The sequence below is a fragment of the Ovis canadensis genome, chromosome 1, assembly GCF_042477335.2.
Source record: "Ovis canadensis isolate MfBH-ARS-UI-01 breed Bighorn chromosome 1, ARS-UI_OviCan_v2, whole genome shotgun sequence".
Classification (NCBI taxonomy): Eukaryota; Metazoa; Chordata; class Mammalia; order Artiodactyla; family Bovidae; genus Ovis; species Ovis canadensis.
In genome coordinates this window covers 14341567-14369499 of record NC_091245.1, presented here as the reverse complement: position 1 = coordinate 14369499, position 27933 = coordinate 14341567, and the positions used below count along the sequence as shown (strand labels likewise).

Sequence of the window (27933 nt, the reverse complement as noted above, 5' to 3'; positions counted from 1 at the left end):
AGATGGTGACTGCAGCCATGAAATTAAAAGACGCTTACTCCTTGGAAGAAAAGTTATGACCAACCTAGATAGCATATTCAAAAGCAGAGACATTACTTTGCCGACTAAGGTCCGTCTAGTCAAGGCTATGGTTTTTCCAGTAGTCACGTATGGATGTGAGAGTTGGACTGTGAAGAAGGCTGAGTGCCGCAGAATGGATGCTTTTGAACTGTGGTGTTGGAGAAGACTCTTGAGAGTCCCTTGGACTGCAAGGAGATCCAACCAGTCCACTCTGAAGGAGATCAACCCTGGGATTTGTCTGGAAGGAATGATGCTAAAGCTGAAACTCCAGTACTTTGGCCACCTCATGCAAAGAGTTGACTCATTGGAAAAGACTCTGATGCTGGGAGGGATTGGGGGCAGGAGGAGAAGGGGATGACCGAGGATGAGACGGCTGGATGGCATCACTGACTCGATGGACATGAATCTGAGTGAACTCCGGGAGTTGGTGATGGACAGGGAGGCCTGGTGTGCTGTGATTCATGGGGTCGCAAAGAGTCGGACACGACTGAGCGACTGAACTGAACTGAACTGAACTGAGCTTATTTAAAAAAAAAAAACCAAAAAGACTAAGATCATGGCATCTGGTCCCATTACTTCATGGCAAATAGAAGGGGAAAAAGTGGAAGTAGTGATAGATTTTCTATTTGTAGGCTCCGAAATCACTGCGGATGGTGATTGCAGCCATGAAATTAAAAGATGCTTGCTCCTTGGAAGGAAACCTACGACAAGCCTAAACAGACTATTAGAAAGCAGACATGACTTTTCCAACAAAGGTCTGACTAGTTAAGGCTACGGTTTTTCCAGTAGTCATGTACAGATGTGAGAGTTGGACCATAAAGAAGGCTAAGCACAGAAGAATTGATGCTTTTTAATTGTGGTGCTGGAGAAGAGTCTTGAGAGTCTCTTGGACTGCAAGGATATCAAATAAGTCAATCCGAGATAAATCAACCCTGAATATTCATTAGAAGGGCTGATGCTGAAGGTAAATTTCCAATACTTTGGCCACCTGTTGCACAGAGCTGACTCATTAGAAAAGACCCTGATTCTGGGAAAGACAGAAGGCAACAGGAGAAGGTGGAGGCAAAGGATGAGATGGTTAGATAGCCTCACTGACTCAATGGACATGAGTCTGAGCAAACTCCAGGAGATAACGGAGGACTGCTGCAGTCCATGGGGTCGCAGAGTTGGACATGACTTAAACTGAACAACAAAACATCAAGAACAAAGAGAAGATTAAAAAGCAATGAGATCCACTGAGTTGTACACATAAAGATGGGTAAAATGGTAAATACTATGTTACGTATATTTTATCAAAGAAAGTTCTGAGAAGCTTAACTAAGGTCAGCAGTTCTAAATCAAAACTTTCACCAATCTCTGTAACTTGCAGGCATGTGTGTGTATGTGTGTGTGCACGCGCATACTCAGTCATGTCCAGCTCCTTGTGACCCCATGGACTGTAGCCTGCCAGACTCCTCTGCCGATGGAATTTTCCAGACAAGAGTACTGGAACGGGTTGCTATTTCCTACTCCAGAGGATCTTCCTGAGCCAAGAGATCAAACTTGCCTCTTGGGCATCTTCTGCACTAGCAGGCAGATTCTTTATCACTGAGCCAGTGGGAAGCCCAAAATATGGAGATGCCGGGGATTGAACCCGGGGCCTCATACATGCAAAGCATGCGCTCTACCACTGAGCTACATCCCCTGAGCAACTTTTGGCACAGTGAATTTCAATATGGTGAATACAGCCAGGAATCTTGCTGCATATACCAGTCCTCCCAGTTACCCTACTGTTGGTTTTTCTGGCAGTCAAGGGTTCCTAAATTTCTCTAGTGAAATTAAACAAAGGAAAATATCCAGGATTTTTAGACTCTATTGTTACTTGCCTAGACTTCCAATCATTGCTATTTCCTTTTTCCTGGTTGTACGTTTAATTCCCAAAGATGATGCCGTGAAAGTGCTGCACTCAACATGCCAACAAATTTGGAAAACTCAGCAGTGGCCATAGGACTGGAAAAGGTCAGTTTTCATTCCAATCCCAAAGAAGGGCAATGCCAAAGAATGCTCAAACTACCCTACAATTGCACTCATCTCACATGCTAATAGAGTAATGCTCAAAATTCTCCAAGCCAGGCTTCAGCAATACGTGAACCGTGAACTCCCTGATGTTCAAGCTGGTTTTAGAGAAGGCAGAGGAACCAGAGATCAAATTGCCAACATCCGCTGGATCATGGAAAAAGCAAGAGAATTCCAGAAAAACATCTATTTCTGCTTTATTGACTATGCCAAAGCCTTTGACTATGTGGGTCACAATAAACTGTGGAAAATTCTGAAAGAGATGGGACTATCAGACCACCTGACCTGCCTCTTGAGAAATCTGTATGCAGGTCAGGAAGCAACAGTTAGAACTGGACATGGAACAGCAGACTGGTTCCAAATAGGAAAAGGAGTGCGTCAAGGCTGTATATTATCACCCTGCTTATTTAACTTCTATGCAAATTGAATCATGAGAAACGCTGGATTGGAAGAAACACAAGCTGGAATCAAGATTGCCCGGAGAATATCAATACCCTCAGATATGCAGATGACACCACCCTTATGGCAGAAAGTGAAGAGGAACTAAAAAGCCTCTTGATGAAAGTGAAAGAGGAGAGTGAAAAAGTTGGCTTAAAACTCAACATTGAGAAAACGAAGATCATGGCATCCGGTCCCATCACTTCATGGGAAATAGATGGGGAAACAGTGGAAATAGTGTCAGACTTTATTTTTTTGTGCTCCAAAATCACTGCAGATGGTGACTGCAGCCATGAAATTAAAAGACGCTTACTCCTTGGAAGAAAAGTTATGACCAACCTAGATAGCATATTCAAAAGCAGAGACATTACTTTGCCGACTAAGGTCCGTCTAGTCAAGGCTATGGTTTTTCCAGTAGTCACGTATGGATGTGAGAGTTGGACTGTGAAGAAGGCTGAGTGCCGCAGAATGGATGCTTTTGAACTGTGGTGTTGGAGAAGACTCTTGAGAGTCCCTTGGACTGCAAGGAGATCCAACCAGTCCACTCTGAAGGAGATCAACCCTGGGATTTGTCTGGAAGGAATGATGCTAAAGCTGAAACTCCAGTACTTTGGCCATCTCATGCAAAGAGTTGACTCATTGGAAAAGACTTTGATGCTGGGAGGGATTGGGGGCAGGAGGAAAAGGGGACGACCGAGGATGAGACGGCTGGATGGCATCACTGACTCGATGGACATGAATCTGAGTGAACTCCGGGAGTTGGTGATGGACAGGGAGGCCTGGCGTGCTGCAATTCATGGGATCGCAAAGAGTCGGACACGACTGAGCGACTGAACTGAACTGAACTGAACTGAGCTTATTTAAAAAAAAAAAAAAACAAGAAAAAACGAAGATCATGGCATCTGGTCCCATTACTTCATGGCAAATAGAAGGGGAAAAGTGGAAGTAGTGACAGATTTTCTCTTTGTAGGCTCCGAAATCACTGCGGATGGTGATTGCAGCCATGAAATTAAAAGATGCTTGCTCCTTGGAAGGAAACCTACGACAAGCCTAAACAGACTATTAGAAAGCAGACATGACTTTTCCAACAAAGGTCTGACTAGTTAAGGCTACGGTTTTTCCAGTAGTCATGTACAGATGTGAGAGTTGGACCATAAAGAAGGCTAAGCACAGAAGAATTGATGCTTTTTAATTGTGGTGCTGGAGAAGAGTCTTGAGAGTCTCTTGGACTGCAAGGATATCAAATAAGTCAATCCGAGATAAATCAACCCTGAATATTCATTAGAAGGGCTGATGCTGAAGGTAAATTTCCAATACTTTGGCCACCTGTTGCACAGAGCTGACTCATTAGAAAAGACCCTGATTCTGGGAAAGACAGAAGGCAACAGGAGAAGGTGGAGGCAAAGGATGAGATGGTTAGATAGCCTCACTGACTCAATGGACATGAGTCTGAGCAAACTCCAGGAGATAACGGAGGACTGCTGCAGTCCATGGGGTCGCAGAGTTGGACATGACTTAAACTGAACAACAAAACATCAAGAACAAAGAGAAGATTAAAAAGCAATGAGATCCACTGAGTTGTACACATAAAGATGGGTAAAATGGTAAATACTATGTTACGTATATTTTATCAAAGAAAGTTCTGAGAAGCTTAACTAAGGTCAGCAGTTCTAAATCAAAACTTTCACCAATCTCTGTAACTTGCAGGCATGTGTGTGTATGTGTGTGTGCACGCGCATACTCAGTCATGTCCAGCTCCTTGTGACCCCATGGACTGTAGCCTGCCAGACTCCTCTGCCGATGGAATTTTCCAGACAAGAGTACTGGAACGGGTTGCTATTTCCTACTCCAGAGGATCTTCCTGAGCCAAGAGATCAAACTTGCCTCTTGGGCATCTTCTGCACTAGCAGGCAGATTCTTTATCACTGAGCCAGTGGGAAGCCCAAAATATGGAGATGCCGGGGATTGAACCCGGGGCCTCATACATGCAAAGCATGCGCTCTACCACTGAGCTACATCCCCTGAGCAACTTTTGGCACAGTGAATTTCAATATGGTGAATACAGCCAGGAATCTTGCTGCATATACCAGTCCTCCCAGTTACCCTACTGTTGGTTTTTCTGGCAGTCAAGGGTTCCTAAATTTCTCTAGTGAAATTAAACAAAGGAAAATATCCAGGATTTTTAGACTCTATTGTTACTTGCCTAGACTTCCAATCATTGCTATTTCCTTTTTCCTGGTTGTACGTTTAATTCCCAAAGATGATGCCGTGAAAGTGCTGCACTCAACATGCCAACAAATTTGGAAAACTCAGCAGTGGCCATAGGACTGGAAAAGGTCAGTTTTCATTCCAATCCCAAAGAAGGGCAATGCCAAAGAATGCTCAAACTACCCTACAATTGCACTCATCTCACATGCTAATAGAGTAATGCTCAAAATTCTCCAAGCCAGGCTTCAGCAATACGTGAACCGTGAACTCCCTGATGTTCAAGCTGGTTTTAGAGAAGGCAGAGGAACCAGAGATCAAATTGCCAACATCCGCTGGATCATGGAAAAAGCAAGAGAATTCCAGAAAAACATCTATTTCTGCTTTATTGACTATGCCAAAGCCTTTGACTATGTGGGTCACAATAAACTGTGGAAAATTCTGAAAGAGATGGGACTATCAGACCACCTGACCTGCCTCTTGAGAAATCTGTATGCAGGTCAGGAAGCAACAGTTAGAACTGGACATGGAACAGCAGACTGGTTCCAAATAGGAAAAGGAGTGCGTCAAGGCTGTATATTATCACCCTGCTTATTTAACTTCTATGCAAATTGAATCATGAGAAACGCTGGATTGGAAGAAACACAAGCTGGAATCAAGATTGCCCGGAGAATATCAATACCCTCAGATATGCAGATGACACCACCCTTATGGCAGAAAGTGAAGAGGAACTAAAAAGCCTCTTGATGAAAGTGAAAGAGGAGAGTGAAAAAGTTGGCTTAAAACTCAACATTGAGAAAACGAAGATCATGGCATCCGGTCCCATCACTTCATGGGAAATAGATGGGGAAACAGTGGAAATAGTGTCAGACTTTATTTTTTTGTGCTCCAAAATCACTGCAGATGGTGACTGCAGCCATGAAATTAAAAGACGCTTACTCCTTGGAAGAAAAGTTATGACCAACCTAGATAGCATATTCAAAAGCAGAGACATTACTTTGCCGACTAAGGTCCGTCTAGTCAAGGCTATGGTTTTTCCAGTAGTCACGTATGGATGTGAGAGTTGGACTGTGAAGAAGGCTGAGTGCCGCAGAATGGATGCTTTTGAACTGTGGTGTTGGAGAAGACTCTTGAGAGTCCCTTGGACTGCAAGGAGATCCAACCAGTCCACTCTGAAGGAGATCAACCCTGGGATTTGTCTGGAAGGAATGATGCTAAAGCTGAAACTCCAGTACTTTGGCCATCTCATGCAAAGAGTTGACTCATTGGAAAAGACTTTGATGCTGGGAGGGATTGGGGGCAGGAGGAAAAGGGGACGACCGAGGATGAGACGGCTGGATGGCATCACTGACTCGATGGACATGAATCTGAGTGAACTCCGGGAGTTGGTGATGGACAGGGAGGCCTGGCGTGCTGCAATTCATGGGATCGCAAAGAGTCGGACACGACTGAGCGACTGAACTGAACTGAACTGAACTGAGCTTATTTAAAAAAAAAAAAAAAACAAGAAAAAACGAAGATCATGGCATCTGGTCCCATTACTTCATGGCAAATAGAAGGGGAAAAGTGGAAGTAGTGACAGATTTTCTCTTTGTAGGCTCCGAAATCACTGCTGATGATGATTGCAGCCATGAAATTAAAAGATGCTTGCTCCTTGGAAGGAAACCTATGACAAACCTAAACAGACTATTAAAAAGCAGACCTGACTTTTCTGACAAAGGTCTGTCTAGCTAAGGCTACGGTTTTTCCAGTAGTCATGTACAGATGTAAGAGTTGGACCATAAAGAAGGCTAAGCACAGAAGAATTGATGCTTTTGAATTGTGGTGCTGGAGAAGAGTCTTGAGAGTCTCTTGGACTGCAAGGAGATCAAATCAGTCAATCCTAGATAAATCAACCCTGAATATTCATTAGAAGGGCTGATGCTGAAGGTAAAGCTCCAATACTTTGGCCACCTGATGCACAGAGCTGACTCATTAGAAAAGACCCTGATGCTGGGAAAGACTGAAGGCAACAGGAGAAGGTGGAGGCAAAGGATGAGATGGTTAGATAGCCTCACTGACTCAATGGACATGAGTTTGAGCAAACTCCAGGAGATAGCGGAGGACAGGGAAGCCTCATGTGCTGCAGTCCATGGGGTCGCAGATTTGAACATGACTTAGTGCTACTGCTACTGCTAAGTCGCTTCAGTCATGTCCGGCTCTGTGCAACCCCATGGACTACAGCCTACCAGGCTCCTCTGTCCATGGGATTTTCCAGGCAAGAATACTGGAGTGGGTTGCCATTGCTTTCTCCTATAAGGAGAAGGCAATGACTTAGTGACTGAACAATGAAATATCAAGAACAAAGAGAAGACTTAAAAAGCAATGAGAATCCACTGAGTTGTACACTTAAAGATGGGTAAAATGGTAAATACTATGTTACGTATATTTTATCAAAGAAAGTTCTGAGAAGCTTAACTAAGGTCAGCAATTCTAAATCAAAACCTTCACCAATCTCTGTAACTTGCAGGCATGTGTGTGTTTGTGTGTGTGCACGCGCATACTCAGTCATGTCCAGCTCCTTGTGACCCCATGGACTGTAGCCTGCCAGACTCCTCTGCCGATGGAATTTTCCAGACAAGAGTACTGGAACGGGTTGCTATTTCCTACTCCAGAGGATCTTCCTGAGCCAAGAGATCAAACTTGCCTCTTGGGCATCTTCTGCACTAGCAGGCAGATTCTTTATCACTGAGCCAGTGGGAAGCCCAAAATATGGAGATGCCGGGGATTGAACCCGGGGCCTCATACATGCAAAGCATGCGCTCTACCACTGAGCTACATCCCCTGAGCAACTTTTGGCACAGTGAATTTCAATATGGTGAATACAGCCAGGAATCTTGCTGCATATACCAGTCCTTCCAGTTACCCTACTGTTGGTTTTTCTGGCAGTCAAGGGTTCCTAAATTTCTCTAGTGAAATTAAACAAAGGAAAATATCCAGGATTTTTAGACTCTATTGTTACTTGCCTAGACTTCCAGTCATTGCTATTTGCTTTTTCTTGGTTATACTTTTAATTCCTTCTAATTTATTCAACATATTAAACATAATTAAACTATAGTTTATAGTTCAAACTAGCAGTATCTTGGGACTTTCCTGGTGGTCCAGTGGTTAAGAATCCAACTTGCAATGCTGGGGACACAGGTTCAATCCCTGGTCTGGAAAGATCCCACATGGCACAGGACCCCACCCACATCCCACTAAATCCTGTGCATCCCAGCTACTGAGCCTAAGCCCCAGAGCCTGGGGGGCTGCAACTACTGAAGCCCCAGTGTCTAGAGTCCATGTTCTGCAACAATAGAAACCACTGCAATGAGAGGCTCAGGCACCACAACACAGAATAGACCCCACTCACTGCAACTAGAGAAAGCCCATGTGCAGCAATGGAGACTGAATGCAGCCAAAAAAATTTTAAAAAATTTAAAAAACACACATATTTCTGATCTTTACAGGTATGATCCTCTAGCTGGTTGTTTCTGCTTATAGGGATTTGTTTCTTCGAGTAATCAGAGGCCTTTTAAAAAAATTGTGAGTCATGTTGAAACTTTGTGGGAAATATTTGAAGCCCGAGTTTACTCATATCCTTCAAGAGGAAGTTTGGGTTTGCTTCTCCCAGCTGTCTCTCTGTCCTGCCAATCCAGAAACACTCTAAATTTTCATCTTGGAGTGTTTGATCCATACAGCTAAGGAGAGTATGCCCCAAGGTAAACACGTATAAGTGGAGGCGTGGGATAGAGAATTCTCAGGAGAGATGGTTTTATGTTTATTTTTCCCTCTTCTCTGATCCGAGTGAAGACAGGCCTGCATCCCCACTCCCACTCTCCCAGGTTTTGTTTTCAGTTTGCTCGTTGTCCACTGAGGCTATTAGTGGCTTGGGTACTGGAGAGGCTCAGCCTTGCCCTCTGACTTTATTTTCTGCTCTCTTTAGGCCCAGGGTGGGTTTCCCTGTAGCTCAGCTGGTAAAGAATCTACCTGTAATGCAGGAGACCCTGGTTTGATTCCTAGGTAGGGAAGAATCCCCTAGAGAAGGGATAGGCTACCCACTTCAGTTTTCTTGGGTTTCCCTGGTGGCTCAGATGGTAAAGAATCCACTTGTAATGTGGGAGACCTGGGTTTGATCCCTGGGTTGCAAAGATCCCATGGAGGAGGGCATGGCAAACCTACTCCAGTATTCTGGTTTGGAGAATTCATCACAGTCCATGGGGTTGCAAAGAGTCAGACATGACTGAGTAACTTTTAATTTTCCTTACCTCCATGGTCCATGAAAACACAGATGCTGGGTCACTAGGAATCTGCATATGACTCTGGCACAAATATGACTCTCACACGTGCCTACTCCTGCTTTCTCCTAGAGACTCCTCACATTCCGGTCAAGGTCAGCCATGCATTTAAAAGATTTTCTTTTCTTTTTATTTCATCTAGTTTCTTTTGTTTGCTTTGTTGTTGTTGGTTTTTTTTTTTTTTTGAAGCTGTTAGGTAGGTAGAATAGGGAAAAGGAGTCCAGAATGGCGGTGGCTAAAAGACAAGGAAGAGACAAGCCCGCGAAAATAGAACAAAGGAAGGTTGGAGGACTGGAGTGAGGACCTCAGGTAGAACCAACAACACTCCTGGCTAACCCAATTTACATAGGGCAGGCCCCGGGGGCGGCTTGGGGGGGGTACATATAAAAAGAGGAGCCAAAGGGCTGGGGTTCTCTCTCTCCCCCCTCCTCCCGTGCGCCGGGGGCTCTCTTCTCCTCTCCTCGAGTCTTTGGGTCGACATGCCCTCAACGCCTTGACGATGGATTTTCCTGTTATTATTTAAATAAAATAGAGCTGTAACACAGAGCTGTAACACTGATTTGTCTAAGAGCTATAACACGGTCTGTTCAAGACCCAAGAGCTGTGACATGCCGAGGGCTTTAATGTCCATCACTCCAAATCTTTGTTGTGATGAGACAGAACCAAGGGTGATACACTCGCCTGACAAAGTGAAGTGAAAGTCCTCAGTTATATCCGACTCTTTGCAACCCCATGGACTATACAGTCCATGGAATTCTCCAGGCCAGAATACTGGAGTGGGTAGCTGTTCCCTTCTCCAGGGGATTTTCCCAACCCAGGGATCGAACCCAGGTCTCCCGCATCGCAGGCAGATTATTTACCAGCTCCTCTGTATCAGATTTTCTGTACTTTTTCATAGATGAGTATCTTTTTAACAATTTATTTTTCCTTTAGACATAGAATGCTAAAACCCATAAGGAAAGATCACTTATTGGGAGACTTCTCTTTGCAGTTCATCTAACCTGTTTAGGTGGAGGAAGAAATGGCAACCCACTCCAGTATTCTTGCCTGGAGAATCCCTTGGACAGAGGAGCCTGGCAGGTTTCAGTCCATGGGGTCCCAAAGAGTCGGACACGACTGAGCGACTAACACACACACACACACACACACACACACACACACAACCTGTTTAGGCAAGAGCTCAGCATTCGGGAAACATGCTATTGGGAATCTGGAGGAATACAATGAGTAGTTTGTTGCAGCCTCGGTTATACCACTTCTTGTTAGAGCCTGACACCCTGGCCTTAGAGTTGTTCAGGTGGTCACTCTTCATACCTTCAGTGATTCACCTGTACTTTTACCAATCGCTATGGATCGGACAAGGAGCTTGATAGTCAAAAGCCACAGAGACATGTCCTGACACCAGCTGGTGGCTGAGGGGGTCTTCACCTCGGAAAGGTGGGAACCTCATTTTTGTTGCCCATTTTGAAAGTTCAACATTCATTGTTTCCTACTTTGTGTCAGATTTGGGGCATAATTGCATGGATACAAAGATGAAACAGTGAAGGTTACTGTTCTTGAAGAGCTCATGATCTCTTTAGCAGTGAAAGAGAAAGACACATATTCGGGTATTTTAACTACATTGTGGTAGGCGTTATGGTGTGTGTGAGAAAATAGAACATATTCATGGGTCTCTGCAGCCAGTTCCTGGCTCAGCTACTGAAACCCTTGTGGTTTTTTAATAGTTAAGAGCATCTTTTTTTTTAATGGGGCAACTTTGAGTGGGCTCCTGGTTGGGGGCTGGTCACCAAAAAGACCAGCCATGATTAGAAGCTTGGAATTTTCAGCCCTGCCTCCACCCTCACTTCTTTAGTGAGGGTAGAAGGGTTGGAAATGGGAGTTAATAATTGATCACGCCTATACAAGCAAGCATCTGTAAAATGCCAATAGCATGGGCTTCTGAGAGCTCTCATGTTGGTGAATACAGCCATATACTGGGAAGGTGTGCACCCTAACTCCATAGAAACAGAAGCTCCTGCTCTTGGGACCCTCCCAGACCTCATTCTGTATGTCTTCACCTGCCTCTTCATCTGTATCCATTATCATATAATTTTTTAACAGACTGGTAAATGTGTTTCCGAGTTCTGTGATCCACTGTAGCAAGTTATTCAAATTTGAGTACAGGAATGTGGGAACTTCCAGTTTGTAACCAAGTTGTTTGGAAGTCCTGGGTAACTTGCTATTTGGGACTGGCATCTGAAGCGGGGACAGTCTCATGAGTCTAAGCCTTTCATCTGTGTGATGTGACGCTCTCTTCAGGGCAATCGTGTCAGAACAGAGTTAACTGCAGGATGCCCAGCTGGGGTTACAGAGAATTGCTTAGTGGTCACACATTTGGTGACCAGCAGTGTCAGAAGTTGTGTGGCAAGTTCAGAGTGCCATGGCAAAGATTCGTTAACTCTGCGTCTCTTCGTAAGGAACTTTCTGTAGCTCCCAGGCTTACCTCTTTTAGTTACAGCTATAAGCAGAGACAAAGTACAGTCTCCCTTCCCCTTTGGCCATTTTTAGGAAAAGGAAACAAATTGGCCCAGCCTGAGTCAAACGTCCTCTTTCTGAGGACATTGAAAAACCAATGAAACAAATTCTGGGCACAGATTACATATCCGACAGCCAAAGTTTGGAGGGATGAATGAGGAGGAGCTGGGTGTGGTGAGCTGGAAAGACGCGAGGTCCTTGCATTCCTATAGCGCCCAAACCCAAATCAGTCCTACCGTCCTACTATGTTCTTTCCCAGGGCAGCAAAACCCAGTCCTAAACACTGGGCTGCCCGGGAATTCCCAGGCAAAAGATCTAGATCTCATGATGTTGGTTGGATGAGGAGGGATGGTGCTGGGTATGTTACTTTACAAAGAAGAAGCCTGGTTCACGGATCTCGAAGGGCCATGATCTTTATATACAATGGAACACTACTCAGCCGTAAAAAAGAATGAAATAATGTTGTTTGTAGCAGCATGGATGGAGCTAGAGATTAACATACTAAAATTGAAGTAAGTCAGAAAAAGACAAATACCATATGATATCACTTATATATGATACTTAGATACTTATATAAAGTATATACTTATATAAAGTATAACACAAATGTACTTCTTTTGTAAAACAGAAACAGACTTACAGACACAGACAGCAGACTTGTGGTTGCCAAGGGGGAGGGAATGGGGGAGGATGGATTGAGAGTTTGGGATTAGCAGATGCAAATTATTATATATAGGATGGATAAAGAAGGCCCTACTGTATAACACAGGGATATTCAGTATCTTCTGATAAACCATAATGGAAAAGAAGATGAAAAAGAATGTATGTGTGTATATATATAAGTATATATATATATATATAATCACTTTGATGTACAGCAGAAATGAACACAAATTGTAAATTAACGATACTTCAATAAAATAAATTTTAAAAAAGGAAATGAGTATGATTTTGGTGAATTCACCACAATGCAGGGCCAGGCTCTGAATTTTGCAGATTTAGAAACATGAGCTTGTCAATGTTTCAGAACTGACATGATTTGTAGGCACTGATCCATATGAATGGGGTTTCAACAACAACCAATACGCAAATCCTAAATGAGAATTTATTAATTTACAAAGTGTATTTAAAGGCATATCAGTCTCCCCCGGGTCTGTTTTTCAAATACCGTTTTGAACCCCAACTGAATGCTGAACCCAGTGCTGAGTGCTGGGGACATAAAGATAAATTAGATACAGGCTTTGATCTCTGAGAGCTCCCTAACTTATGTGTGTGTTGGCTATGGGCAGACACCTTCCTTTTCTGAAGTCATATAGCTTGAGAAACCAAGTCACAGTCAGGAAGCAGCTTGTTGAGGGTGAGACAAGAACAAGGGAGGGTGGTTGGAGGCTGGACTGCTCAGTGGTGTCTCTGGCAGCCTGGGCCCTGCTTTACTTGGTGGGGAAACTGGATCCTGGAGTTGAGTTGGCACAGCCACTGTTCCCGTGCAGTTTTGCAGCCCAGCACTGCCACTGCTGGCCTCGGGTGCTCTTTGCACTTTTATGGCTGCCCACAGTCCCTTAAAGCAGGACCTTTTCTCTGTAGACAGTTCCGATCTTATGGAAAATCTCCCCCTAGATCTGGGAGCTGAACGGTGTTGGTAGCATTCCCCATGAGTCTCATCCATTTCCCATTTGATCTTACCACCATGTCACTTAGGACAGGAGCTGCCCTGAGGGCCCCTCAACCTGGCCTCCCTGTTAATCTGTGTTGTTCTTTTTCTGTAAAGGCGCAGGCTCCAGAGTGCACATGCTCAGTATTTACAGCACCCAGGCTTGGGATCTTTGTTTCCTGACCCTGGATCAAACGCACGTCCCCTGCATTGGAAGAAGGATTCTTAACCTGTGGACCACAGGGAAGTCTCCAAGTATGTGTGTGGTTCTGATTGGACTCTCCATACTCCTCTGTGAGCCTCTACATTACTTGGGTCAAGTTTCTCTCATCTCAACAGTTTTTTTCAAACATTTGACAATTCCTTGCAATCTTCCATCCAACCTTTATCCCTCTAACTCCTAACAGGTGACCGTGGCCCCTACTTTAGTTAGGAAGTAGGGGTGGGGTGCTACTCCCTTAAGCTCCTGAGGAAAGGCTCAGCTATCCATCTTTAGTGCTTTGGGGCATCTCCCAGAGCCACCCCTTCCCACTTCAGCCTACTTGCTCTGTCCGCTCCAATTTGCATCTGTTTTTCTGGCCTTTCTGCTCAATCCCTATAGTGGGGTTGTGTTCCCTCTCCAGCCAGTTCACGTGTTGAAGCCTCAAGCCCCCATATGATGGTCTTGGACACGGAGCTTCTGGGGGGTAATTAGGTCAGGAGGGTGGAGCCCTCATGATGAGATGAGAGCTCTTCTGTAAAGAGATGCCAGAGAGCTTGCTTCTCTCTGCTTTCCACCAGGTGAGGACCTGCAGAGAAGGTGACTGTCTGCAAACCAGGAAGGCCCTCTCTAGACACTGATCTGCCAGCACCTTGATCTTGGACTTCCTGCCATCCAGAACTGAAAAATGAGCATTGTTTAAGCCATCCAGTCTGTAGTTTGTTTGTTTGTGACTTTTGACTGCACCCTGCGGCTTTTGGGACCTCAGTTCCCCAACCAAGTAGTCAACTCATTGGAAGGTGGAGTCTTAACCATTGCACTGCCAGGTCCCTATAATATGTTGCTGTGGGAGCCCAAACTGACTCAAACGCTTGGCTCTCACTTCTGGCCCTTTCTTCTTTCTTTATTTCCTATTTATCCATTTATTTGGCTGTGCCAGGTCTTAGTCACAGCATGCAAACTCTTAGTTGCGGTATGTGGGATCTAGTTCCCTGACCAGGGATCAAACCTGGGCTCCCTGCATTGGGAGTGTGGAGTCAGCCACTAGACCACCATGCAAGCCCCCTTTCCTCTTTCTTTCTCCTGCCCCATCCTCTACATGTCCCTTGGTATTTCCCAGGGTCCTGTCCTAGATTCCCTTTTCTCCTTTCTCTGGTTCCTCTCCCTGAGTGACCTCACCCATTCCCAGGGCTTCAGTTGCTATTTCTGGACCACTCCTAAATATCTTTTTTTCCAGCTGTTTGGTTCCCTTGTGTGAGATAATAGAAAAAAATATATACATATTGGTCTCTGTCCCAGGTTCCTGGTTTAGAGAGAGCGCCTAAAAGTCTTGTAATTTCCCAAGTGATAAGAGCGCTGCCAGCATCTTTTTGTTCTGTTATTTGGTTTTTGACTCTGTCCCTGACACAAGGCTCTTAAAACACTTGTAAAACTCTCAGTCCAGATAAGAGCACAATGAACATCTTTTGTTTTAACGAGGCCACTCTGGGTGAGCTCCTGAATGGGAGTTGGTCACTAGAAAGACCAAGCCAGGCAGTATTAGAGGACTGAAATTTTCTATACTCTGACAGGATAGAGGGGCTAGACATGGAGTTAATAATTGATCATGTCTATGTGAGCAGGTCTCCATAAAATCCCAACATTAGGAGTTCAGGGAGTTTCCAGGTTGGTAAACGCATCCACCTACGGGTAGGGTGTTGCATCCCAACTCCACGAGGACAGACACTCCTGCGCTTGGTAATCATCCAGACCTCACCCTAGATCTCAGGAAGGGGACACAAGAACCTCTGATGTGTAGCTAAGGTGGATGAAAGTCGTGGGTGGCCTGGGGACCTACTTCTTGCAACTGGCTTCTGAAGCAGGCAGCAGTCTGAGCCCTTCACCTGGGGGACCTGACATTCACTCCAGGTGGATTGTGTCAGAACTGAGTTAAACTGAGGACACCCAGCTGCTATTGCGGAATTGTTTGGGGTGGGTTAGACCCACACATCTGGTGTCAGAAGTGCTGGGCGGTACTCCTATGTGAGTAAGGAAGAGACACAGGAGGGAAGACTGTCTTTCCCTTAGACCCCCTCGCCTCCTGCATCCATTCTCTATCTGGCTCTGTCTTGCTCTGGGTCTTGGGGCGCCAACCCCTTTGGGATGCATCAATAAGCTCTCTTGCTCTCCGGCATCTTTTTGACAAGGAATCAGGAAATAAGACGGTGGGAAGAGAAAGGAGTCCTCTGGCTGAGGTCTTTCTCCAGAGAGCTGAGAACGCAGAGCAAGAGACCTGGGAGGGTAGGACTAGGAAGAGGATCGGAGTTCAGGGCCAGGGCCAAGGAGAAAGAGCAAAGGGGCGGTCACAGGCTGGCTGGCTCAAACCCAGACAGGCGGAGCGGAAGGGCTCATTCATCCAGGGCCAGCCCAGGGCTGAGGTTGCCGAGCTGGCTGGCCCGGCCCAGGCCCTCTCAGGGCTGGGAGGGAATTTCCTCGGGCTCCCTCCCCCCGGGCTGGGCGAGCGGGAACCTGTGCGGAGGATTTTAATTCGAGGAGCGACCTCGGAGTGTGTGGCAGGGCGGGAACTCCAGGATACCTGAGGCAGCCCCTTGGCCTGTCCTGCCTGGGACGCACCTTGGCCTCCCCCAGGTAAGCTGCGGGCGCTGGTGAGGGCGCGGGGAGCCGTCGACCGGGTCCCTCTGTCGGGTGGGGAGCGCCCGAGGCCCAGGGCCGACCGACGAGAGCTCCCTTGGCAACCGCCTTCCGCAGGAGCTTCAGGAGGGTCCGCTCCTGCTACTTTCATTTTAAAAGTTGGCAGCAGGTTGGGCCAGGAGTCAGGGGCTGTCTCTGACTCACCCCTCTCCCCGATGGTGGGAGGACCAGGTAATGCCATTGCTCCTCTGAGCCCTGGTCAATCTTCTCTCCCTGCATCCCGTTCTCCTCAGTAACCTGTCCCCAACTCCAGTCCCACAGTTCTCTCCTCCCTCCAGCTGAGCCAGATCCTAGTCCTCTCTAGACCTCTGTCCCAGGAGACCACAGCCAGGGCCAGACAGTCTCTGGCTGCTTCCTGCCCAGCAAGTCTCCGAGGTTGTTTCCTCCTTCCTGGTATGGGTGTCTGAAGGATTCTGTTCACTCCTTAATATGTTACTTTTTATTCTTTATTCATGATTCTCCGCGGGGGGTGGGGGGATGGGGTGGGGCAGGGGTGAAGTTAGGGGTGGGGCACACAGTTTCGCTCTTCCTGGGAATAAGAGAACTGACATTTATTTCACAAATGTACGGTGATCATCTGTAAGCGGTGGCCAGCGTGGCACAGCGGAAACATTTTAGAGTCTTAGAGAGGCATTTGGATTGATATCCCACCTCTCCCTGAAGGTCAGTTTCCTTATCTCTAAATAGTATTGTTATGAAGAGGACATGAGATGTTTTGTTGTTGGGACTCCATGGACATGAGAGGATACATATTAAGCACCAAGCCCAGTGCCGGGCACACAGCAAGGCCGGCTCCAGAAACACCTGTGCTTCTTTGGCCCGCTTCCTGCCATGCCCTGCCCTAACTGCCACCCTCCCCTCTCTGTCTTGTAAAGATGTAGCAGACGCCCTTGGCCTTGAAGGCACTTGGGCGGACCTGTAAACCCTGAGTTGGGAGTGAAGGGGCAGGTGGTGAAGGGAGGGGCTGAATAGGAAAAGCGCCTCCTGCCGTTTGAGGTTAGAACAGCAATCAGGGCTGGGACCTCTAGCTGGAAGGAAAGGAAGGCTCTTCCGCTGTGTTTCTGAATTTGCATTGTCAGTGGTGGGAACCGTCAGTTCCTACCACCAACTCCGCCTGGTCTCAGGTTACAGCCTTTTAAATGCGTAATCTCATTTAATCGTAACCCTGTTTGTATTATCCTCAGCCCCATTTTATAGTTGAGAACATGAAGATACAAACAAGGGATTTGCCTAAGGTCACATGGCTAATAATAAGTAGCGGATCCAGAATTCATATCTAGGTCAGACTCTGGATTCCACACTTTGTTCAAATCCTTATTGTCCTTCAAATTTCTGTGTATCAGAAAGAACAAAAGGCCATCAGCCTTCCCCCAGCTTCCTAGACACTGGCTTCTCACTGGCCGTACATCAGGACATCTGCTCTGGGCTGCTTCATCCAAGTGGGAAAGAGCACAGTCTTCCCCTGATTCATTCATTGTCACTCAGTCATACTTCATTCATTCAGTCATGTGCTCTGTTGGCCCTATGTTATGTTCACAGCTTATAGTGAGCACCCTGTATGTCCCTGATACAGAAATGTTCGAGGAATCTTTTGTTAATTCAACAAACATAATCTGATTCATTCTGTGGGTTCCATAATAGGGATTCAAAGATGAATAAAATAGGTCTTCCCTGGCGACTCAGTGGTAAAGAATACGCCTGCCAATGCAGGATTCACGGATTTGATTCCCTGATCTGGGAAGATCCCACATGCTGTGGAGCAACTAGGTCCATTCGCCACAATTACTGAGCCTATGCTCTAGAGCCCGGGAGCTGCAACTACTGAAGCCCACTCGCCCTAAATCCCGTGCTTTATAACAAGAGAAGCCATCACAATGAGAAGCCTGCACAGCACAATTAGAGAATAGCCCATGCAGCAACGAAGGCCCAGCACAGCCCAACCTAGATAAATAAATAACTTTAAAAGATGAATAAAACAAGTTGTATCTTCAGGGCTTTCACAGCCTTGTGGAGGAGACAGTGATAATACAAAGAAGACAGTGGTACCCTAAGGGCATTTATTTCTTCCATGTCTGCTTTATTCCTTACTGTATCCCTTGCTTAGCACAATGACAGGTGCATCAGTTCAATTCAGTTCAGTTTAGTCGCTCAGTCGTGTCCGACTCTTTGCGACCCCATGAATCGCAGCACGCCAGGCCTCCCTGTCCATCACCAACTCCTGGAGTTCACTCAGACTCACATCCATCGAGTTGGTGATGCCATCCAGCCATCTTGTCCTCTGTCATCCCCTTCTCCTCCTGCCCCCAATCCCTCCCAGCATCAGAGTCATAGTAGAGGCTTAATAAGGCTTTGTAGAGGAAATGTTAGTCCAGAGTCTTGGAGGGGGTGTTAGGACTTGGCCAAGAGAACAAATTGGGGAGGGAAGATGAGAGAGACGCTCATGAAAAGGCCTAGTGGAGGGTGGGAGCTAGAATTGCTAGGTGCTCAGTAAGACCAAAACTAGTGGTTACCAGTGGGGAGAGAGAAAGGGATGGGGCAAGACAGGAGTTGGAGACTGAGAGGTTCAGGCTACTATGTGTAAAATAAATAAGCTACAAGGATATATTATATAGCCCAAGGAATATAGCCGATATTTTATAATAGCTTTAAATGGAGTACAACCTATAAAATTTTGAATTACTATGTTGTACACCTGAAACCAACATGGTATCACAAGTCAACTATACCTCAATAAAAAATTAATTAGAGGTAACAAGGAAGAAAAGAATGAAGGCAGATTCTCTTACAGACAGAAGATTATTCTGGTTTGGCTGATCGATTTGACAGTGAGGACTGGTTTTGACAACTGGATTATATGGCAGACATTTTCCATAAAGTGAGCAAGCTAAATCTGTAACTCCAAGGTTTAGAGGAAGATATATCTAAAGCATGTCTCTAATAAAGACTATGCTAGAAAGTTCTATCTTGCAACTGATTTTAATTTGTGAGAAATAATTTATTGTTGACTTGAAAATGTATGAGAGTAACATAGCTTGTCTGAAATTCTTATGCAGCTTCGTGAGCAACAAATGTGAACACTACAGGTGTATGGCACACACAACATCATTGTCCAGGGACATCACAGTGGGGACTGATCAGGTGAGGCAAAGAGGCTTGTCTGGAGATAAGCAGGGGGCAGAATTGGAGCAAGAATCAGGGTTTTCTGAGTGTAGTAATTCAGTGTTCTTTCCAAATTTCCTCCTTTTTCCTTCTTCTACTCACTTAGTGGTTTATTCAGCAAACAGTAAGCACCATTAGATGGGATAAAAAAGAAAATTTCCTACTTTATATTCTAGTAGAAAGAGACAGACAACAGATAAACAAACCAGATTTTTATTTTTACATATTTATCTGACTGCATTGAGTCTTAGGCAGCGAAAGGAGAAGACAGTGGCAGAGGATGAGATGGTTAGATAGCATAACCAACTCAACGGACATGAATTTGAGCAAACGCCAGGAAATAGTGAAGGACAGGGAAGGCTGGCTTGCATGCTCCAGTCCATGGGGTTGCAAAGAGCCGGACACAACTTAGCGATTGAAAACAACAACAACAGCGGCAACACTGAGTCTTAGCTGTCACACCGGAGATCTTCTTTGCGGCATGCGGGATCAATATTGATCATGGCATGTGAGCTTCAATTTGTTGCAGCACATGGGCTCCACAGCTCCGGCTCAGTAGCTTCAGTGTGTAGGCTCTGTGGTTGTGGCATACCGGCTTAGTTGCCCCGTGGCATGTGGAATCTTCCCTCATAGCCTAGTCAGTAAAGAATCTGCCTGCAATGCAGTAGGCCCAGGTTCGATTCCTGGGTCAGGAAGATCCCCTGGAGAAGGAAATGGCAAATCCACTCTAGTATTCTTGCCTGGAAAATCCCATGGACAGAGGAGGCTGGTGAGCCACAGTCCATAGGGTTGCAAGAATCGGACACGACTTAGCAACTAAACCAACCAACCAACCAATGTGGAATCTTAGTTCCCCGACCAGGGATTGAACCCATGTACCCTACAATGGAAGGTAGATTATTAACCACTAGGCCACCAGGGAAATCCCCAAACCAGGTATTTTTAGATAGTTAAGTGCTAAAAGTGAAGGGGGATGTGATAGAGCATATGGGGTGGGCAGAGGTTGGGCTGCCACTACAGAGAGGCCAGAAAAAGAGCTAGCCTTGGGTGTATGTGCTGGGGTTTGGGGGGTGGGGAGGAGAAAGGGTTAGGTAGAGGGAACAGCAAGTGCAAAGACCCTGAGACAGGAGAGAGCTTGGTGTGTGCTTGAGACAGAAAGAAACCCCTGTGGTTGCAGCACAGAGATGCTGGGAGAGTAGCAGAAGGTTAAAAGAAGGCTGGAGCTAGGTGGTGCAGGATTTACCAGCCATGCCAAGGACCCTGTATTTACCTTGAAGACAATGGGAAACACTGAAGGGTTTTGTTTATTCATGTGTATTGGCTGTGCTGGGTCTTTGTTGCTGTGCGTGGGCTTTCTTTAGTTGCAGTGAGCAGGGGCTACTCTCTAGTTGCTTTGTGAGGACTTCTCATTGAGGTGGCTTCTCTTGTTGCAGAGCATGGACTCTAGAGCGTGGGCTTCAGTAGTTGTGACGCGTAGGCCCAGTTACTCCAGAGCATGTGAGATGCTCCCAGACCAAGGACTGAACAGTGTCCCCTGCATTGCAAAGTGGACTCCCAACCACTGGACCACCAGGAAACCCCCCCACTGAAGGATTTTTAAGCAGATAGTGATTGTGTTTTGTTTTGGAAGGGGGGCAGCAATGGAAACAGAGATGGAGATTAACTGAGAGGCTCTTTCAGGTGAGACAGCTGCTGTCTACTCTGCTGAGGGGTTGTGAAGATGAATGGTGTTAGAGGGAAGGCAGAATGGTATGGAATGCCATGTCGTCCTCTGGTTCTGATGAGGGGTGCTGGTAACTATTGCTATACAACAAATCACTATACAGCATAGTAGCTTCCAACAACAGCCGTTTGATTTTGTCATGAGTCTGTGGGTCCGGAATTTGGGTTAAAGTGAGCAGTTCTGCTGCGTGTGGTGTCAGCTGAGATCATTCCCTCGGCGCTATTCAGCTGGTGGATGAACTGGGCTCCAAGAAGGCCTCACCGCACGTGCTCTTCTCTGTGGTCTCTCTCTCCTTGTGAGTAGCTTGGACTTCCTCATGGGATGGTGGCCTCAGTGGAGGTCATTCTCCTTATATGATGTCAGATCTCGAAGAGGGAACATTCCAAGAGGAACAGAAGTAGGGCTGCAGATCTCTGCAGGCCTGGCCTTGGAGGTATCCGGCACTACTTCTGCCTCATGTTATCAGTCAAAACTAGTCACAAGTCTGGCCCAGATTCAAAGTGAGGAAACAAAACCACCTTTTCGTGGAGAAACAGCAAGTAATATGCTCTGTCTTTAATCTACCACACTGGGCTTCTGGAAACTGAATAACCACAACTGCCCTGATGAGACTGGCCCACTTTAAAATCTAAACCACAGTTCAGTAGCACCCTCTTCTTACCCGAGGTTTTGCTTTCCCCGGTTTCAGTTACCTGAAGTCAACCTTGGTTTGAAAATATTAAGTGGAAAATTCCAGAAATGAACAATTCATTAATTTTGAATTGTGCACTCTTCTGAGTAGTTTGATGAAATCTCAAGCTGTCCTGCTCCATCTGGCCCGGGACATGAATCATTTCTTTGTCTAGTGTATCCTGCCCAGTCATCTAGCTGCAGTGTTGGTTATCAGTTGAGGTATGCTAAAGTCACCCTTATTTTACTTACTAATGGCCCCAAAACACAAGGGTAATATTGCTGGCAATTTGGATATGCCGCAGATAAGCTGTAAAGTGCTTCCTTTAAGTGAAAAGGTGAAACTTCTTGACTTAATAAGGAAGGAAAAAGGGAACTTCCCTGGTGGTTCAATGGTGAGGACTCCGTTTCCACTGTAAGGGGCACAAGTTCGAGTCCTGGTCAGGGAACTAAGCTTCCACAAGTCACATGGTGTGACCACCACCAACAACAAAAATGGTAAGAAAAAAAATTGCATTCTGAGGCTGCTAAGATAAGAATGAATCATCTATCTATGAAATTGTGAAGAAGGGAAAAAAAATGCATGCTAGGTTTGCTATCTCACCTCAAACTGCAAAAGTTACAGCCACAATGTATGATAAGTGCTTAGTTAAGATGGAAACAGCTTTAAATTTGTACAATAAGATTTGGAGAGCGAGAGAATGATGACAACATTCACACAACTTTTATTACAGAATATTGTTTTAACTCTATTTTATTATTAGTTATTGTTGTTAATGTTTAATTTCTAAATTAAACTTTACCATAGCTATGTGTGTATAGGAAAAACCATTGTATAGATAAAATTTGGTGCTACCCACAGGTTTAGATATTCCCTTGGGACTTGGAATGTATTGCTGTGGATAAGGGGAGACTGCTGTGTACTGTGCTGGAACAATTTATAGCTCTTTGTTCTCCACTGGGGAACAAAGTGGTTTTGTTTTTGCTTTTTTGTGTGTTTCCAGTGTATAGCATATACAAGGCATTCAGGGTATGTTGTCCAATAAATTCACATATCACATAAGAATTCATTGGTTATCAAATCATAGTGTACATGAGAATCCCCTAGGGAGCTGTTACAAAGACAGGCAGGTTCCTGGGCCAGACCCCAGCCCAGAATCCATATTTCTAGGGGAGGGGGTTTCAATCTTAGCACACATCAAAAAATCCCAATGCCCAGGCCCTAGCTCCAGAGGCCTTAGTTCAGCTGATCAGGGGTGAGCTCAGACATTTACACTGCTTTACAATCTCCTGAGACAATTCTGATGTGTAGCCAGGGTTAAGAACCACTGCCCTAGGATTAAAACCAGCCATCTCCACTTGACTTTTCCAGATGATTCTGTAGCTGGTTTATGTCAGGGTGGCCAGCTGTCCTTGGTGTGCCCAGGACTGTCCTAATTTTAGCACCCTGAATCACATATCCCTAGTCCCGTGCAAAGCAGCACAGTTGGTTATCATCAATGGACCATTATTTAAGAAACACTGAAGATGATGAGGCAGTGAAAGCCTTTTTGAAGAATACCTACAAATACCTACTGAGAGCAGTGATTCTGCCTCCTTACTGAAGGGACTGAAATAGTATCATCATGTTATCAAACAGAGCCAACTCCTTGAATTAAGGAGGTTGGGAGTTTTCTTTCAGCCCTGTGCTCTGGTGGGCTAGGTCATTGTGTTGCATGCTAAGTCACTTCAGTCGTGTCTGACTCTATGTGACTCCATGAACTGTAGCCCGCCAGGCTTCTCTGTCCATGGCATTCTCCAGGCAAGAGTCCTGGAGTGGGTTGCCATGTCCTCCTCCAGGGGATCTTCCCAACACAGGGATCAAACTTGTGTCTCTTATGCCTCCTGCATTGGCAGGCGGGTTCTTTACCCCTGGCACCATCTGGGAGTTTTCCTTTAGCGCTGTGCTCTGGCAGGCTAGGTCATTAGTTAAATAGTGTGTCTGTCTTTGGGACTTCTCCCATATTCTATTTCTTAGTGTGCATGAGGCAGCTTTGAAAGTCTGATCACAATCAACAAGGAAAATGTGTTGAGGACAGTATGAGATACAACATAAAGCTTTGGTCTTTACAGTATATATTATTGTTACTATTATTTATTATAACAGAAAACAAAAATGTTATAATAGAGTGCTTAAATAGCTCTGTGGGGAGGCAGTGGGTATCTTAATAGTGGAGTGGCTCAGGATCTAGCCTCAAGAATGGGACAGTGCTCTGGCTTTGCTTTTGATGTGCAATCCCAGGTACCTCTTTTTGCCTTTGTTATTCATCTGTAAAATGGGAATAAAAATGGTGTCTTCTTCACAGGGCAGCTAGGACGATTCATCAAAATACCACAAGTGATAGGGATTCCCTGACGGTCCGGTGGTTAGGACTCAGTACTTTTACTGCTGTGGGCCTAAGTTCGATCCCCATTTAGGCAACTAAGATTCTGCAAACCTTGAGGCACGGCGGAATGAAACAAAAACAAAACAAAAAAAAAACCCTAAAAACCCCGCAAGTGAAAGTGGTTCTGTGGATTGGGAAGGGGCAGTCATGATAGTCTTTGAATGGGAGAGACACAAAGAAATTATTCCACTGAGAGGTCTTGTACATGACCAGAGTCTTGGTCCCCCCACCTTGAACCACAGCCACAGTTGTGGGATTCCAAAGAAGAATCTTTTAACACATAGTGGGCATGCAGAGACCTCAGGAAGAAGAGCATCCGTGCCCTCACAATTGAGGGCAAGTGTGCTTTGTTTGCTTCAGGAATAAGGAACACTTTTGGAAAAGGGGATTTGTAAAGGTACTTTCTATTTTGTTTTAAAATCTTTTGCCTATTTATTTCAAGTGTATTCTTGGAGATGTAGCGAAAAGAAAACAACCACAACCACAAACCCATAAGTTGGAAAGGCTGGTTCTTAATTTCTGTAGCTAAAAAAGCCCTCTTTCAGGCTATAACCACAGAGAGATTGCTGCAGGACTCTGGAATGAGGCATAATGATGGTCTGCAGTGTGATGAAGGAGGCTGTTCGTCTCTGTGGCCCAGAAGCCCAATCCGTGGCCTCTCCAATTACCCAGGTTGCCTAGCAACACCACCCAAAGCCTCCCCACCAGGCCCAGCTGGGCAGCAATTGGGTACACCCAGCATAGTCTGTTGCCCAGCCTTCTGGACACCCCAGCCACATCAAGGCTGGACTCAGCCTCTGCAAGGGCCCGCCTGGTACCAATGAATGGGTGGGGCCAGCTGTTTAAAAAAACAATTCAGATGTCTGAAACTACTTGTTCGCATGCAGCTGGGGAAGCAGCACAGCTTAGTGATCGAAAGCCTCTTCTGCCAAAGAGGAGTTGTCCTAAGGTTGGCGGCCTTGGCAGCACTCTCCTGGGTGAGGTGGAGAAGGGAAGGTGAGCCTGACTTAGTCCTTGGGTTCTCAGAGAATCACATCCTTTTTCTTTCCTGGACGTCTTTCTCCATCTTGACTCCTTGCAGCAGTATGGGAGTGGTGGGTGTTCCCAGCCCCGCTTGCCAGTTCTTCTACGGCTCCCATCTGCGAACTCCCAGAGTCTAGTCGGGATCTGATCGGAGAGCTGGAGGAGGAAGTGGGAGGAGGAAAGAGGGAAGGATGGGATGAAAATGCTCAGAACTATGCACACTTCTTGCACACTTGTTACATGGGAATCACAAGGCAGAGGCACGCACCGGGCCTTTGGAGTCAGACGCCTTCGTCTCCTGCTCCACCTTCTCACCAGCTCTATGACCCTGAGCAAGGTGCTCGGGAAGCCCGAGTTACCTTATCCACAAACTGGGGACGTTATTATCCCAACTTACAAGACTGTTGTAAGAAGTAAAGGAGAGCACGCTCTTAAAGTGTTTGGCATAGAACCAGGCACACACTAAGTGCTCACCATTATGGCAACTCTTAGAACTTCATTTGATTCTTACAATAATTCTGTAAGACACTGAGGGGAGTAGAACTCGAGTCTTCACAGTGCCAAGCACAAGGAATAGTGCTCCCTGAAGACAGGTGACAGTCCCTTTGGTAACCAGTGCAGCATGGTAGCTCTGCAGGTCTCGATGAAGGCTCAGTGATGGCAGAATGATGACAATGGGGGTGGGTGGGTGTGCGGAGGAAAAGGATGAGGCGAAGTGCTTCTCGGTTTAAGAGAAGTAACCCAAAACTCTTAGTTAATATGGTGTACACGGAATTCCCCTCTCCTTCCCTCCCTCCCTCCAGTATTCTTTTAAATAAACTGTATTTTGGAACAATTGTAGATTTACTAATACATCAAAGTTGCAGAGAGTTTGTTTACCTTTTACTCAGATATAAGTATTTTCTGAACACCTTTGATGCATCAGGAACTTTCTGGGCTTGTGGAATACAGCAACAAAACTGTGCAGCCTCCTGTTGGAAGATCACAGAGATTGTGAGACAGAGCGGACCTCTAATAGTACTCACACTTCTGACACCAAATGTGTGGGTTTTCCATGTCAAGAAATTCTGACGCTGACTACCCTACAGATTAAGGGCTCAGTTCCACAAAGCTGCTCCTGGTTTCAGATGCAGTTGCAAGCCTAGGCTTCCAGGGCTTTTGACCAAACGGCTATAATTTCAGCGTTTCTGGCACCTCCCTCCTTGGGTTCCATAATTTGCTAGAGCAGCTCACTGAACTCAGGACAGGACATTGCCTACTATTATCAGTTTATTATAAAGACTACAACTCAGGAGCAGCCAAATGGAAGAGATGTGGGAACGGGCGTAGAGCCCCCACACCTTCTGTAAATGCATCACCCTCCCAGCACCTTGAACTGTTCACCTAACCTGGAAGCTCTTCAAACCCATTTGTTTAGGATTTGTATGGAGATTCAATTACATAGGGATGATGGATTAAATTATTGACCACTGATGACTAAACTCAGTTTGGAGCAGTTCTTCCCATCCCAGAGGTGGGGGACTGAAAGTTCCAACCCTCTAATCACATGGTTGTTTCCTCTGGTGACCAGTCCCCATCCTCTAAGAATAACTTCATTTGCATAAACTCAGGTACAGTTGAAAGAGGCTTATTAAGAATAGCAAAAGATACTCCTCTCACACTTATCACTCAGGAAATTTCAGGGGTATTAGGAGCTCAGTGCTGGGAGCTGGGGAGGAAGACCAAATGTATATATTTCTTAATATATCACAATGTCATGGTAGAGTACAAGATCACTGGAAGGAAATAAGCAGAGACAAAGGGAGGCCAGGCAGTTAGAAAGTGAAAGTGAAAGTGAAGTCGCTCAGTGGTGTCTGACTCTTTGCAACCCCATAGACTACCAGGCTCCTCTGTCCATGGGATTTTCCAGGCAATAGTCCTGGAGTGGATTGCCATTTCCTTCTCCAGGGGATCATCCCAACCCAGGGATCAAACCCAGGTCTACCGCATTGTAGACAGATGCTTTACTGTCTGAGCCACCAGGGAAGTCTGGGGAGGAAGACCAAATATATATATTTTTTAATATATCACAATGTCATGGTAGATTACAAGATCACTGGAAGGAAATAAGCAGAAACAAAGGGAGGCCAGGCAGTTAGAGGTACAGAGCCAGGCAGGCAAAAAGAGCCACATTGTCGCTGCTGCATGCTCATTGCTTCAACCTGCATGAAAGACACAGCGGGCATCGGATGTTGGGTGCCACACTGACTCCAGTGGCACAGCTGGATGGACACGAGACACTGCTGCCATTGCTTCAAAGTGCACCATGTAAAGAATCTTCCCCATCCGCAGCTCCAGTCCTCCAAATTCTAAGCAAATGCAGCTGACTGCTCAAGCCCAGGTCACATACCTAAGCCTAAGAACCTGGAAAAGTGAGTATTGGACATTTTTAGCTTTTGTACCGGGAAGTGGTCCTTGCTGCCCACCCAGATTCGTGAAATGAGTAATTGGCTGAGAAAATTAACCAATGACCATTACATAAGCATTATCAAAAGAATACAGTGGAAGTGTCACAGAACCAAACTGGGGTCCACTCATCCATGCACGAAAGCCAGTCTACTGACACTGGGTTGTGGTGAAGGAAAGTGCTGTGTTTATTGCAGGGCATCAAGCAAGGAGTCCAGGGTGGCTAGTTCTTGAAACACCTGAACTCCCTGATGGGTTTCAGGCAAGCATTTTTAAAAGGCAAGACGAGGAAGGGGCCACCCAGGGTATGTGATCAGCTGGCACACAGTTCTCTGATGAGGTAACAGGGTGGAGTCACA

At 45.8% G+C, this 27933-nt stretch overlaps 1 protein-coding gene, 1 long non-coding RNA gene and 3 other non-coding genes across 5 annotated transcripts in view; 1 reads left to right on the top strand and 4 right to left on the bottom strand.

Annotated features, from left to right (window-relative positions):
- Window positions 1-1672: 1672 nt before the first annotated feature.
- On the bottom strand, window positions 1673-1744 carry TRNAA-UGC (transfer RNA alanine (anticodon UGC)). Its single transcript has one exon. It is a non-coding gene; the product is annotated as a tRNA-Ala (tRNA).
- A 2759-nt stretch (window positions 1745-4503) lies between these two features.
- On the bottom strand, window positions 4504-4575 carry TRNAA-UGC (transfer RNA alanine (anticodon UGC)). The gene has a single exon. It is a non-coding gene; the product is annotated as a tRNA-Ala (tRNA).
- A 2935-nt stretch (window positions 4576-7510) lies between these two features.
- On the bottom strand, window positions 7511-7582 carry TRNAA-UGC (transfer RNA alanine (anticodon UGC)). Its single transcript has one exon. It is a non-coding gene; the product is annotated as a tRNA-Ala (tRNA).
- An 8230-nt stretch (window positions 7583-15812) lies between these two features.
- RHBDL2 (rhomboid like 2) overlaps window positions 15813-27933 on the top strand; it is a 61063-nt gene continuing 48942 nt past the window's right edge. The window contains exon 1 of the mRNA XM_069549500.1: window positions 15813-16066. The gene's annotated coding sequence lies outside the window, so the exon portion shown is untranslated. The remainder of the gene's footprint in view (window positions 16067-27933) is intronic.
- Window positions 23779-26100, bottom strand: LOC138418400 (uncharacterized). Its single transcript, XR_011248546.1, has 2 exons — window positions 26009-26100; window positions 23779-25285 (listed from the first exon to the last, which is right to left on the bottom strand). It is a non-coding gene; the product is annotated as an uncharacterized lncRNA (long non-coding RNA).